This window comes from Oncorhynchus keta, chromosome 27 (genome assembly GCF_023373465.1).
Source record: "Oncorhynchus keta strain PuntledgeMale-10-30-2019 chromosome 27, Oket_V2, whole genome shotgun sequence".
NCBI classification, from domain to species: Eukaryota; Metazoa; Chordata; class Actinopteri; order Salmoniformes; family Salmonidae; genus Oncorhynchus; species Oncorhynchus keta.
Window position 1 is genome coordinate 38,918,789 of NC_068447.1, and position 14,792 is coordinate 38,933,580.

At 42.3% G+C, this 14,792-nt stretch overlaps 1 protein-coding gene across 12 annotated transcripts in view; it reads right to left on the reverse strand.

Annotated features, from left to right (window-relative positions):
• LOC118359984 (basement membrane-specific heparan sulfate proteoglycan core protein-like) overlaps window positions 1–14,792 on the reverse strand; it is a 154,600-nt gene that overhangs the window by 91,695 nt on the left and 48,113 nt on the right. The window lies entirely within an intron of this gene.

Here is a 14,792-nt window from a genome sequence, read left to right on the forward strand (position 1 = left end):
AGCACGCGCCCCAGGCTGGCCTTTAAAGCCCAGACGCTTTCAGCCTGACCTTCAACCCCCTTCTCTCCATTCAGTGCCTATGACAGGGGAGTGGAGGAGAGAGAGGGGGAGAAAGAAAGAAAGAAAGAAAGAAAGAAAGAAAGAAAGAAAGAAAGGGCGTAAGAGTATGAAAGAGAAGAGAGCGTGAGGGTTAAAATGAACGAGAGACAAATAGAGAAAGAAAAATTTGAGTGTGGGAGAACGAGACCATGAACCTACAAGAACGAGACCATAAGCCTACAAGAACGAGACCATAAGCCTACAAGAACGAGACCATAAGCCTACAAGAACGAGACCATGAGCCTACAAGAACGAGGCCCAAGTCGTATCACCACGGCATCCCACGGGGAAATCGGCTAAGTACGAGGGTCTCTCTCTGTCCCCTCCCCCACCGCTAGTGGTCAGCCAAATGGCCCTGTTCTACAGAATAGACTGCTTCAGAGCTCAAGGGAATGACTTCTGGCCCCAATATTACTGGAACCCCTTTGTGCTCTCTCTCCCCAAGCACACAATCTGAATGTCAAAAAGCCCTCCAGGGAAACAGCAGAACACTTCACTACTATATTGACTGTTTGATTTTCCACTTTATGTTCACTGTAGTGACATATTTGTACAGCACTTGACGAATGTATAAGGCTGAAACGTATGCGTGTTTATGTCCCCCCCTCCCCCACCCCCGCACCTTGCCCTGTCATCCTGGAGTACGTGAGTATATTATTTTAGCATCACTTCCTCCTTGAGTTCTTCCTTTTTATGGTTTGAGTGTGAGTACTTTTTGAGCTCTCTCTATATTTTTCCTTCTACACACCGGCCACCTTTCTTTTTAGCCTGAGTGTAAACACTCATATTGGCTTTCCACTACACATACAAAAATCCTACTGGCTGGCAGTGATCCTTTCACACAATCTGTTTGCATCATTGGGGTGGACCAACCCATTATCCAGTTCAGTCATGCTTAGTGTTGGAACTAAACTACAACCCTGAAAATGAAATAAGGGAATATTGGAAGTCACTTTAGTGTGAAACATTTAACATGATTTTCAAGACTAAATGACACACGGCGACTCATCAAAAGAGAAATGAAAACCTATTTGAACCTAAATGTTTTTAGCTGGAAATGCTGGTGTCAATGGGAGGGAGTGAAAGCTATGACAAGATGCAACAACCCCATAATTTTCCATTGGCAACAGAAAACATTGCAGCCTGCCTGAAATGGAAAAAAAACTTCAGACTGGACTCAAACTTCACAAGACCAAGAATCCCAGGAATGGTGTCTTGGGGTGAATGTGGAAATGAGAGTGTTTAGCTGAACAGAGCAGATGATGATAAGATTCGTCAAGGTATTTGAATAGAGGGAGAAGGGAAATAGTAACAAAAGACATAGAGATCAGATAGACTTACTGAAGTCTGCCTGGTCTGGGCTTAGAATTTCCCCAATAAATGGAGGTTCCACCAGCAGTGCTATGGTAAGAGGAGTAGGGTGGGGGGGGGTGGAGAGTGGAGGGCAGACGGGCTTGGTGTGGGGTCGAAGATATGGGGTTCCCGAGTGGCGCAGCAGTCTAAGGCACTGCATCTCAGTGCAAGAGGCATTACTATAGTCCCTGGTTCGAATCCAGGCTGTATCACATCCGGCCGTGATTGGGAGTCCCATAGGGCGGCTCACAATGGGCCAAGCGTCGTCAGAGTAGACCGTCATTGTAAATAAGAATTTGTTCTGAACTGACTTGCCTGGTTAAATAAAGGTTCAATAATAAAAATAGGGATCAAAAGAGAAAACAAGAACAAGTGAGACGAATCAGGAAAAAGGACAGAGTTACTCCAGGCAGGTGAGTGTGGCACGGAGTGTGTGGCACGGAGTGTGGCACGGAGTGTGTGGCACGGAGTGTGTGGCACGGAGTGTGGCACGGAGTGTGGGGCACGGAGTGTGTGGCACGGAGTGTGGCACGGAGTGTGGCACGGAGTGTGGCACGGAGTGTGGCACGGAGTGTGGCACGGAGTGTGGCACGGAGTGTGGCACGGAGTGTGGGGGGAAAGAAAAAATGGAAAGCGTTGATTAGAAAGGACAGAACATTTCTCAAGAGAGTTCTCTCAACAGAAACAGTTCTCTCAACTAAGAAAAAGTCCCTGGGCTATTCAGACTGAATGAATTGTGAGGAGGGCCAAGCTTTGTGGAAATTGAAAATCGGGACATGTGAAAATACCTCGTAGGGCACAAGGGCAAGTCTGTGATAACCAATGACTGTTGGTTTGAGTGCGAGTACTTTTTGAGCTCTCTCTATAGAATCCTGATGTGTAAAGTAAATCCAACGGAACTACAACGTATTAAATGTGGTTGCAGTCTATCAGTAGATCTGTTACATCACGTCACATAGACATATGTGAACCAGATGATAAATGAGACACACATTTAATGAATATCAGAACACACGAGTCTGAGTTGCATGAGTTGTACACAATATCGTATAGTAGCAGTGTATCTGCAATGTGATATTCCTCTGACATCAAGGCCACTTGTCACAGAGAGGGAACTTACAATGTTAATAACGATAAAATGTAAAAATGCTAAACAGTTGTCTATAATTTACAGTGCATCTGTAATGACCCACACATTCAATGCTAATGTCCATTCACAGAGCAAAGTACTTCAAATGTAATGATAAAATGACAAATACTGTACATTCAATCAATATCATGACAGTCCTCCATATATGTAGAATCTAAAGAGGATAGCAGCCGTGTATATGATCACACTGCAATGAGTGATACTATCTGCAATGCTCCTTTGACATGCGTGTCCATTCACCCACTCATTCCAGTGTGAGCTTGATGATAAATGACCAACGCACTGAATGGAAAACCCAATGACAAAGCTCCGTTGCATGACAGAGTCCAGGGAAGAAGGTCAGAGGTTATCTCTTAGGGAATTATGTCAATATATCACTGGGAGCTGAATGGAAATCCTTCAGACTGAACACACTTCCCTCCACTCTTTGCATTTGCGTGTGCGTCACAAAATGAAACCTTAAAAGTAGTGCACTACTTTTGACCACAGGGCTCTCATCAAAAGTAGTGCACTATTTAGGGAAGAGGGAGATATTTGGAAAGCAGCCTGCTTCTCTGATGGTTGGATGCACTCTGTAAAAAAATGGGGTTTCGGACTCGGAGCGTCAACTAGGAGTTGGCACTTCCTGTTGTTCCCATTAGGATGGAAAAGGCTGGGAGACTGGACTGATTTCTCACTAAAAACCAGTGCAATATATCACACTGGAAAAGACATCAATGGGACAATTTTCTGATGACTCAATCATTCTTCCATTGCTTTGGTTAGACCAGAGGACATGCTCTGAAAGACATTGAGCAAGAGTTTAAGCAATAAGGCCCCATGGGGTGTGGTACATGGTCAATATACCGCAGCTAAAGGTTGTTCTTACGCACAACGCAACGAGGAGTGCCTGGATACAGCCCTTAGCCGTGGTATATTGGCCACATATCACAAACCCCTGAGGTGCCTTATTGCTATTGGTTACCAATGTAATTTCAGCTGTAAAAATAAATGTTTTTTCATACCCGTGGTATACGGTCTTATATACCACGGCTGTCAACCAATCAACATTCAGGGCTCGAACTACCCAGTTTATAATAAACATTATATCACTGTAGACTATTCTGCAAAGAAAAACATAATAATAATAATAATACAAATCTCATTTGCATTTATATCAGTGCAATAATATGCATTATGCAATGCTAACTCTTACAGTGAGATCCTAGCTGCAGGATCTCACTGAACTCTGGAGTCCAGAGTCTGTTGCAAGTCCCCTGTCATAAACTTGAACTGCTGGTGAAGCCTATATAATCAAGTAGGTATGCTAGATCCAGCCGTGCCTCTGCTGCGCACACAGAAACACACACGGGCCTTCGCTGAGACAATATCATTGAATAGACTAGAGAGAATCTATGATGCATGCCCCTCCCTTGCTTGGCGAGGAAGCTCATACGATTTAATGAAGGGATTTGACGCTCTAAAAACAGAAGTCACGTCTCTAGAGGAAAGATGGCTTCAGCCAGCTCTCCTTCACAGTAACATTCTCCAGAAACAGTATAGAAGTGCCTATATGTTCCTGTCAAATACATAGAACAATGACAGTGTGGTGCGTGTCAAAAGGGCGGCAGGCCCCTTCCCTAAAGGCTAAAGGGTTTGTCGGTAGTCCAGTTCATGGTGACCCAACCTAATTAGTGTTAATGAAGCATCGGCACAACTTCAAAGAGCTACTGGAAATGTTGCGATCCTTGTCACAGTCAAATTGCTACCATGAGAGAAAAAAAAAGACCAGAGAGCAGAGCGGTCGTGGCTAAACTCTCCTGTTAAGTCCCGGGCTACTTACTGTTGGCCGTCGATGACTCCGTACGTTAAACACTGTTTCAGTGACTATCTGAGTTTTTACTAGATCAAAGAGTTGTGGGTAGTTTTGTTTCCCATTCTTTTGGTCATTTCAGCGGGTAAAATGTGAATGAGCTTTTTCAAACTACCGGAAGAAAAGCTGTAAACCGTTTAGCGAATCCCAGGAGAAGGATTATCACTATGATAATGGACAGTTGTTTACTCCCAAAACGTAGAGCAGGAAACCATGTCGAACTGAAATACACAATGAAAACAAACTCTGCACTGGAGGGAACTTGAGACTATTGAATAATCAGCTAGATAAGTGAACCACCATTATCTATTCACATATGTTCATTGGGATGTTCCGTAATATTTATATCCAAAGTCCATCTTAATATTTACCCTCAAGTAGCCAAATCGACTTGCTGGCCTGACGAGCACACATGCAGGATTAGGTTTACGGGACAGAGATGAGTTGATATCCAACTGACATCAGCGATAACCCCCCACTGACATCCTGTCAGTAATGTAGGTCAATTAGACAGATGTATTTGTTACCATCTACTATTACAAATAAATTGAGAATTGTATCTGAAACCGTAACAAACTGTGTAAACTCGGTGTAAACTAAATCTCTTGAAGAAGTGTTTGCTAAAGAGGAGAGGAAAAGTCTACTTTTCCAAGGCAACATGAACTGTTATTGGCACAACCGACTGTAGCAGCATCAAGGGCCCAGAGCTGGAGTGGATGAGTAAGCTGCTTCCCATGCCCCCTTTCATCATGACGGAACATCTGCTACTATTGTTACACTAATATACAGCATGTTAACTATTCAAATGTAGTTCTTAAATTTAGCCTTTTTCTGACTAAGAAAGAGTACATACAAATACCAGTACCTGGTTCCTCATTCATATTGAAATCAAGAAGGGAAAAATTAAGGAAAATAAGCCAGTTTACTATTGTGCAATGTCAATACAATTTGCAATACAATTTGTATTGTAGATATTCTTCATTTTAAATACAAATTAATGTGTTTTGGGAAGGATTCTAAGGGTGATTATTATGTTGCATAAACATGTTTAGTGCTTTCCCCCAGAATTATGGCCTAGATTGCTGCTTCTCAGGGGACAGATTGCTGCTTCTCAGGGGACAGATTGCTGCTTCTCAGGGGACAGATTGCTGCTACTCAGGGTATAGATTGCTGCTACTCAGGGTATAGATTGCTGCTACTCAGGGGATAGATTGCTGCTACTCAGGGGATAGATTGCTGCTACTCAGGGGATAGATTGCTGCTAATCAGGGCTGTTGCTAACGTTTTGGCCCTGCATGCCCAATCAATAATTTGGCCATGATTACTACAAGGTTTAGATAGCTGGCTCGACCTAGCAATCTAGAACATTTTAGCTGACACGGGCTAATTGAGTGAGTGTCAGTGACTGACATAAGAGGAAAACTGCTGATACAAAATTTAGAAGTTTCACATTGTATATTGTACTAGCCTATCTGAAAGTAAGTTGTGACCCTGACTGACCTCCTAAAATTTAAGTGTTTATGTTGCTTATGCCTAGAGACCTGCTACTGCTTGTCAGAGTCTGGAAGATAGGCAAGCTGCCTCTGGGGAGACAAATGGCCTTTCTTGAGCCTACTGCCTGAGATTCAGAGAAACAGCCCTCCTCTAATTTTGTAGCCTACTAGAAACCATATATTTTAGAATAATAATAATGCCAAAGTTGGCTTTCAACTCTTAAAATTAAGCCCAATATAACCGTTAACAACTATCACTCATTTTGAGAAAAATAAACTTTCTCCATTTGGTAAACATTTAGAAAGATTTCATTCTTATTCGTGTGTATGAATTTACCATGTTCAATTTGACTGCCCTATTTTATTTGTTCTAAGCCAGCACAGAGATGTGAGGGTTTGTTCAGGAGAAAGAAGAGAAGAGTGCAGGCAGAGCCACAGCCACCAGTTAGAACTCATAACAGATTATTATCAGGAGCCTCAAATTATGTTGTCAAGAGCAGCAATTAAGGGCTGCACCATAATTTATGCTTGAATCTGAAGAAAAATGTAAGGAAACAGATTTAATTGTGACCGACACTCCAGGCTAATATTCTCCTGATGATAATGTAGGAATTTGTTAAAAAAGAACATTAAAACAATGCTTTGGGTCCCACAGTTTGGGAACCATTCAGTAAAACCATTCACACTGACACAATAATAATCAAAGACAATGCCTTGGCACTGTGAACTAATAAACAATCAAGGATTAAGGGATGAAATTGAAATGCTTAACCCCATCAGACAGTGTCCTAAAATACGACAGTTTTTTTTTCTTTTCTTATCCTCCCGTGAGTAGTCCTCCTATCACACACCATTCCTTCCTCCTGTAGCAAGTTCTGCTCAGCTTTCTGCCCCCTGTTCACGTCAGTGACGCAGGTGTGTCTGAGTGTGACCAGTGACCCCCCCCGAGAAGGCCTGAGCAGAACCACAACAAAGAACACACCAACATAACTGCAGCTGCCACCGCTTGTCCTTCTGCCCCCTGTCGGTGTGACTATCTGAGAGCCCAGGCAGTCTGACGAACAACGCCACTGACTGACACACACATTACACACGTCACACTGTGCTATGAAACAAAGATAAATGAGATAAATAATGATAGTAAAAAGCTTCGGGCCACCTTAAATGAATTTTTGGCAAAAAGGCTAACTCAGCTCCATCATTCATTGAATCAGGTGGCTTATTCATCACAAAACCCACTGATATTGTCAATTATTTTAATGATTTTTTTCATTGGCAAGATTAGCAAACTTGGGCATGACCTGCCAGCAACAAGTTCAGAATCTAACTGACCACATTTTGAAAGACAACGTTGTAATTTGGAATTCTGTGAAGTGAGTGTGGAAGAAGTGAAAAAATGATTTGTCAATCAAAAACGACAAGCCATTTGGGCCTGACAACTTAGTAGTGTACGATATTGCCATGAGAATTCTACTTGCTCCAATGCATAGTGCAAACTGTACAGTTTGGTGGAGGAGGAATAATGGTCTGGGGATGTGTTTCATGGTGTGGTTAGTGGTTAGTTCTAGTGTAGGGAAATCTTAATGCTACAGCATACAACAACATTGTCGATGATTCTGTGCTTCCAACTTTGTGGCAACAGTTTGGGGAAGGCCCTTTCCTGTTTCAGCATGACAATGGCCCCGTGCACGAAGCGAGGTTCATACAGAAATGGTTTGTCAAGATCGGTGTGGAAGAACTTGACTGGCCTGCACAGAGCTCTGACCTCAACCCCATCTAATACCTTTGGGATGAATTAGAACGCTGACTGCGAGCCCGGCCTAATCGCCAGACATCATTGCTCAACCTCACTAATGCTCTTGTGGCTGAATGAAAGTAAGTTCCTGCAGCAATGTTCCAACATCTAGTGGTAAGCCTTCCCAGAAGAGTGGAGGCTGTTATAGCAGCAGACGTGGGACCAACTCCATATTAATGCCCATGATTCTGGAATGAGATGTTTGATGAGCAGGTGTCCACATACTTCTGGTAATGTAGTGTATGTGGTAGTAGAGTAGTGGCCTAAGGGCACACACTTAATGTGTGGTGAAATGTAATGTCATGTTTTTAATTGTGTACATACAGGGAGGGCATTGTGAGAATCTTCCCATGACCCCAAAGTTAAAACAAACTTCCTGGAGGCCCTTTGACCCATCTTAAACAAGTGTTGTCACTTTGCTCCGTGATAAAATGCCTTTAAACCAAGGGAAGACAGACCGAGTCAGACTGGAGATAGTGAATTTTGAAGCCTTTGGTTTAAAATTAGCATTGGGAAGAGCTCTCTAACTAACCTCCTGTTTCTATGGCTCTAAACAATGTTCTCTGGCTGCTCTAGGAATGTCTGCAAGGAGGCGGGTGCATGTGAACCAGTGGAATACCGAGAGATGAAAGACAGGCTGGAGGATGTCTCCCATAGAACTGTATCGAGATATGCTGCAGAGGTCAAGAGAGGAGGTTGGGAGGGACCATGCTGAACTGAACTTCAGAACCTTCAGTGGACCAAAAGACAATAGACAAGAGGTTGAAAATAACAGTTAAAGACTCTGGATTTGTTTCTCACACAGCTTCAAATGCCAGATCAACCGGTTCAAATGTTAGGTCCCTGAGAGACTTGGAAAGGGGGAAATCTTCAACACAGCAAACACAACAGTATGTGCATCATAATGGGTGCAGAAGTGGCACCTCTACTTCCATCACTCTACACTATGTAAACGGGGGAGGAAGGAGAGCCGAGGGCCTACATGCCACAAGGACAACCCGCTGGACAGGGAGACTCGGCATCAACGCGTTGACCAGACAAATCCAACTCAGGAAACCAGTAATGTTCCTTCCCAACTGCTGTCATATAATAATCTAAAAATGGAACGGTGAGCACAGCACACTGTTGCCCCGGCCTTCACCGTTGCCAGACAAGACATGTTTTCTATTCTGAAACAGAAAATTCTGTCTGAGTAATTGGATACAACAAGTCCAAAGTCCAAATTGTAACACTAACTGAACTGAAGAGCGAAAGTTAAAATGGACATTTTTACTGCCAGAAGTAGCAAGTTCTTCGTGATAGCAGTAGAAAAAGACTCCAGTGTAGGAAAAGCATGTCGATACAGTAGGACAGTAAGACTGGATGGTTTATCAGACGATTATTTTGCGGAAAACCCCAGAAATCCCATGTATTCTCAATTATATTCTCAGACTTTCCCACTTCCTTTTGTATTTGAATACACTTTTGTGTAGTGTGTAATGCATATCTGCCAAATCTGATTTGACCCTGAGGCCACTAATCCAAGCTTCCCAGCAGGATTTGGCCGAGAACTACAAACACGCCCCAAGTGGTGTCTGGTGTGTTCACATCTATAATCCTCAAATGGGTCAACAAACCACTCATGTGCTCCATTTTGACTGTTGGAGGCTTAGAGACTTTAAATCTACTACTGCGTGTGTGATCTGCTAATGCTGTGAGCAACCCGTAATTCACCTGCTTAGTCATGGCTAACTCTGGATGCTTCAATAAAGGAGTTGTACAGTTGAAGGACTTTTGTACTCCTTACCTGGACATATCCAGCTCGCTAGGCCTCAGTGCTGAGCCATTTCGGTGAAGAAACCCTTACAACTTTTTTATTTATTTCACATGTGAAAACTGTGTTAAAAGGATAGTTCACAGAAACAACTTTCATCATTCCTATTTATTTGATAAAGCACACTTTTCTTTAACCTCAATGTCAACCTTTGACATCGCATTGTTGTTTTTAGCTGTATAGATGATGTATTTTGGATGTTTTCAGTGTATGTTCAATGCTTGCAGACAATGTGATTAATCACATTTTTTTTACAGTGCACTAAAATGACAAAAAGTGAATTTGAGTTAACTGATTAACTCTGAACAGCCCTATTTCAAAAATCATCTATTTGCAGAACAGTATCTCTTCACATTCCTTCCAAAAGCAAACGCATTCACACATTTTAAAATACATTAAAATCCCTGTTAGGCCTTTAGATTAAATTGAACAAAAAACATTGGACATCTAACAATAACAGAAGCTAGCTAGCTAGGGTGAAATGAAAGGCTAGCTATCGCCTATCACCAAGCTAGCTAGCGGTTAACAATTAGCATGTGACCATTAGATACAAATGTCATAAAAAGTAAACTTCTAAAATACATATCAATATGCGAGGTTCAAATGTACACATGTAAATACACTCAATATGAGCCCTCATTTGTACAAATAAAACCATTTAAGAGCCAAAAACATTTATAACGGATATTTAAACAAATCAATCCGAAACGCCATCTTGTTCTCATTGACTTGCATATAAAAGTGAACTAGCTATACTTAGTCTGTCTACACTCCTGAAAATCTCTCTTGTTTTTCACTCGGTCAAAACAATTAAATGATGCATAAAAATGACCAGAAAACTCGTCACAGTTTAGTTAAACATGTAACCTATAGATTTTGAAAACGTAACCATGCGTACAAACCAGAAAACAGAATAAAAATAAGCCACTTCTCTGTTCTTTTCGCTTCTTCCAATGTCCTTGTTTTTCATATGTGAAAGTGAGATTTACACATTTGGAGTTCTTACATGTGAAACTGCAAATGTGATTTTCACATGATTGTTTTTCACATGTGAACTTGCAATTTTATTTTATTTGACCTTTATTTAACTAGGCAAGTCAGTTAAGAACACATTTTTATTTTCAATGGCGGCCTAGGAACAGTGGGTTAACTGCCTGTTCAGGGGCAGAACGACAGATTTGTACCTTGTCAGCTCGGGGGTTTGAACTTGCAACCTTCCAGTTACTAGTCCATGTAAGGTGATCGATCACATGTTATTCTCCTCACATGTATATAAAAATAACATTTAAAAATTAAAAAGAGTAGTGTTAACATGTGAACTCTAAACATTAAATTTAAGCTCACTGCGTTTGCTTTTGGAATTAATGTGAACAAACACATTTCAAAAAAGAGATGATTTTGAGTTTTAATCAGTTAACTTGTTGTCATTTTAGTGCGCTTATTTTTTGATGTTGATTAATCACATTGTAGGAAAGCCTTAAATCGAAAATACATCATCTATACAGCTAAAAACAACAATGACAATGACATTGAGGTTAAAGAAAGTGTGTTTTATCAATTCACCTCATTTTGCTAACTGTTAATTTGGACAAAAATCAAGATGTTCTATATAAAAAGAATTACAAGAATATTGACATCTCAAATTACCGCTCAATTTGAACAAATTCCGAATACGTGATTAATCACAGCAAATCCTTGCCATTAACTATATTTTTTTATTTTATTACATTTGACAGCCCTATTTTGAATTGAACAATCAACATAATGGTCAAAACATTGGGTTCTCAAGGAGACCTGGGAGACCCAGGGTTTAATCCCGCCAGATACAAAAGCACACAGGTGAAACTTAAGACTATCACGTGAAATGTTGGGAAACCACGTGTCATGTGAAACAGATGTGTGTCCGAAAACCACGCATCTGACTCATGTTCCATTTTGGTTTTCACATGGGATTTGTTCAAATCCGAAAAATCTACATGTAAAAAAAAAAAAAAAAACTTTGTGTCCGAAAACCACGCGTCAAACGATATTTATTTCAAGTCAACATTTTCACACGTGATTTATTCCTACATGTGTCAGATGAGAGGGTGAATTCAAGTTTGCTAGTTAGCTTGTAGTAAGGACTAGTGAGCTGTATCCATCCAAGTAACAGCTATAATATTCATCTGCATTTGGATATTGCCAGCTAACTGGCAAAACATGCTAGAGGTAAACAAACAGTGATGTAAGTTTAATGGGACAGCTATACTATCTTTACTGCCAGTGTTAAGCAGGTCGGGCAACATATTTTTGAGGGGCAGAATAAGTATCATGAAAATCATTTGTTGTTGTGACAGCCAAGTATGTTAATAACGACATGTGAGGCTGCTGAAAAAGTGTCATCGGTTTGCTTAGGATCCCGCCAAAGTTAAGCTAATTACATGGGAGTACCCTATGGCTGTACCCTACTCAGGGGCATGGTCACATTAAGCTGCGCCGTGTGTATCTATTGAGGAATGCAAAACAAAGGTGTTGGTGATGTTTGCTTCAGCTCTGTATTGTTTATCTTCTCTTTCATGTGCTTGTGTTTTCACCTCAGCCATTGGACGAAAGGAAGAGATGTGAATATTTACATCTCGGGCAAAAATCTGCCTCCCTGTGTTATGACCAGAGACTCAGCCCTGTGAAAGATGGCGCAGCCGGATGTGAGGGGGACACCATTCAGAGACAGACTAACAGACAGTTTCTCCTGGCTGCATTCAAACAAGCGCATGCACGCACTCACACACACACACACACACACACACACACACACACACACACACACACACACACACACACACACACACACACACACACACACACACACACACACACACACACACACACACACACACACACACACACTCAGCGGAACCCACAATCACAGATGGGGGAAGACACCACAGACGAGTGATCTCTTCCACAGATTGACTAAATAAGGCCCTCACAGAAACGTTTCAACAAGCAAGGAGTGAAATTCCACTGCCAGTCAATTTTGCTGTGGAAGACCCTCTATGTAATGAGGTGGTGTTTAACAAATCATCAGTTTCGTCTAAAAGACCACCATTGTGTGGATACTGTAGATAATCATGTACACTGAGTATAAAAAACATTAGGAATACCTTCCTAATTTTGAGTGTGTCACCGTAGGGCTGTGGCGGTCATGAAAGGTAATTTTTATGGTGGTAATGATCTTCCCCAAGCTTGAAACTCTAATGCTGGGTATGTATGCCAGTGTGCAAGTGGAATATGTGCTTCATTTGAAGTTATTTGGCCATTTTAGTGATACAAACGTTATCAAAACATATAGGCCTATGGCCTAGACTACATGAGGTGTGCAAAATAAATATAAACTCAGCAAAAAAACTGTTGTTAAGACACTAACAGCTTACAGACAGTAGGCAATTAAGGTCTTAGGACACTAAAGAGGCCTTTCTACTGACTCTGAAAAACACCAAAAGAATGATGCCCAGGATCCCTGCTCATCTGCGTGAACGTGCTTTAGGCATGCTGCAAGGAGGCATGAGGACTGCAGATGTGGCCAGGGAAATAAATTGCAATGTCCGTATTGTGAGACGCCTAAGACAGTGCTACAGGGAGAAAAGGCGGACAGCTGATCGTCCTCGCAGTGGCAGACCACCCACGTGTAACAACACCTGCACGGGATCGGTACATCACACCTGCGGGACAGGTACAGCAAGGCAACAACAAATGCCCGAGTTACACCAGGAACGCACAATCCCTCCATCAGTGCTCAGACTGTCCGCAATAGGCTGAGATAGGCTGGACTGAAGGCTTGTAGGCCTGTTGTAAAGCAGGTCATCACCAGACATTACCGGCAACAACGTCACCTATGGGCACAAACCCACCATCGCTGGACCAGACAGACAGGACTGGCAAAAAGTGCTCTTCACTGACGAGTCGCAGTTTTGTCACACCAGGGTGATGGTCGGATTCGTGTTCATTGTCGAAGGAATGAGCGTTACACCGAGGCCTGTACTCTAGAGCGGGATAGATTTGGAGGTGGAGGGTCCGTCTGGGGCTTGGGCGGTGTGTCACAGCATCATCGGACTGAGCTTGTTGTCATTGCAGGCAAACTCAACGCTGTGCGTTACATCTTCCTCGTGATACCCTTCCTGCAGGCTCATCTTGACATGACCCTGTAGCATGACAATGCCACCAGCCATACTGCTCGTGTTCTGCCATGGCCAGCGAGGAGCCCGTATCTCAAACCCATTGAGCACGTCTGGGACCTGTTGGATCGGAGGGTGAGGACTAGGGCCATTCCCCCCAGAAATGTCCGGTAACTTGCAGGTGCCTTGGTGGGAAAGTGGGGTAACATCTCACTGCAAGAAATGGCAAATCTGGTGCAGTCCACGAGGAGGAGATGCACTGCAGTACTTAATGCAGCTGGTAGCCACACCAGATACTGACTGTTACTTTTGATTTTGACCCCCCCTTTGTTCAGGGACATATTATTCAATTTCTGTGAGTCACATGTCTGTGGAACTTGTTCAGTTTATGTATCAGTTGTTGAACCTTATGTTCATACAAGTATTTACACATGTTAAGTTTGCTGAAAATAAACGCAGTTGACAGTGAGAGGAGGTTTCTTTTTTTGCTGAGTTTAATAAGCCTAGCCTATAGAAAGGTGATGGAGCCCCTTATTTTTAATAAGAGGCCATGAATATTTTCTCACGCAATGGCATAGCCTATAGAAATGATGCGCAACATGAGCTCATGGGCTCTCATGAAGTGTTTGATTAGATTTTCGATTACATTTGCATGATTTGAGGGAGAATAGAGTGCCGAGATCCAGGCATTTAGCAAGTTTGGTAGGCTACTAACGACCATCAGCAGCATCAGAGCTAGGAGAAGCCTAATTACCATGACTAAACGGTCACGTGGAATTTGACTGCCATCATGACTCGTGACTGCCAGTATGGCAGTAATACAATTTCTGTAAAAGCCCTAGCCCCCCTTGCCCTCAGAACAGCCTCAATTTGTCCAGGAATAGAAAGGTGGCCAGTGTCACCTTTCTATTCTGAAAGGTGTCAAAAGCATTCCCATTTTGACTCCAATGCTTCCCACAGTTGTCAAGTTGGCTGCATATCCTTTGCGTTGTGGACCATTCTTGATACACACGCGAAACTTAGCGGAACAAAAGAACAGCGGCATTGCAGTTCTTGACACAAACCGGTGAGTCTGGCACCTAC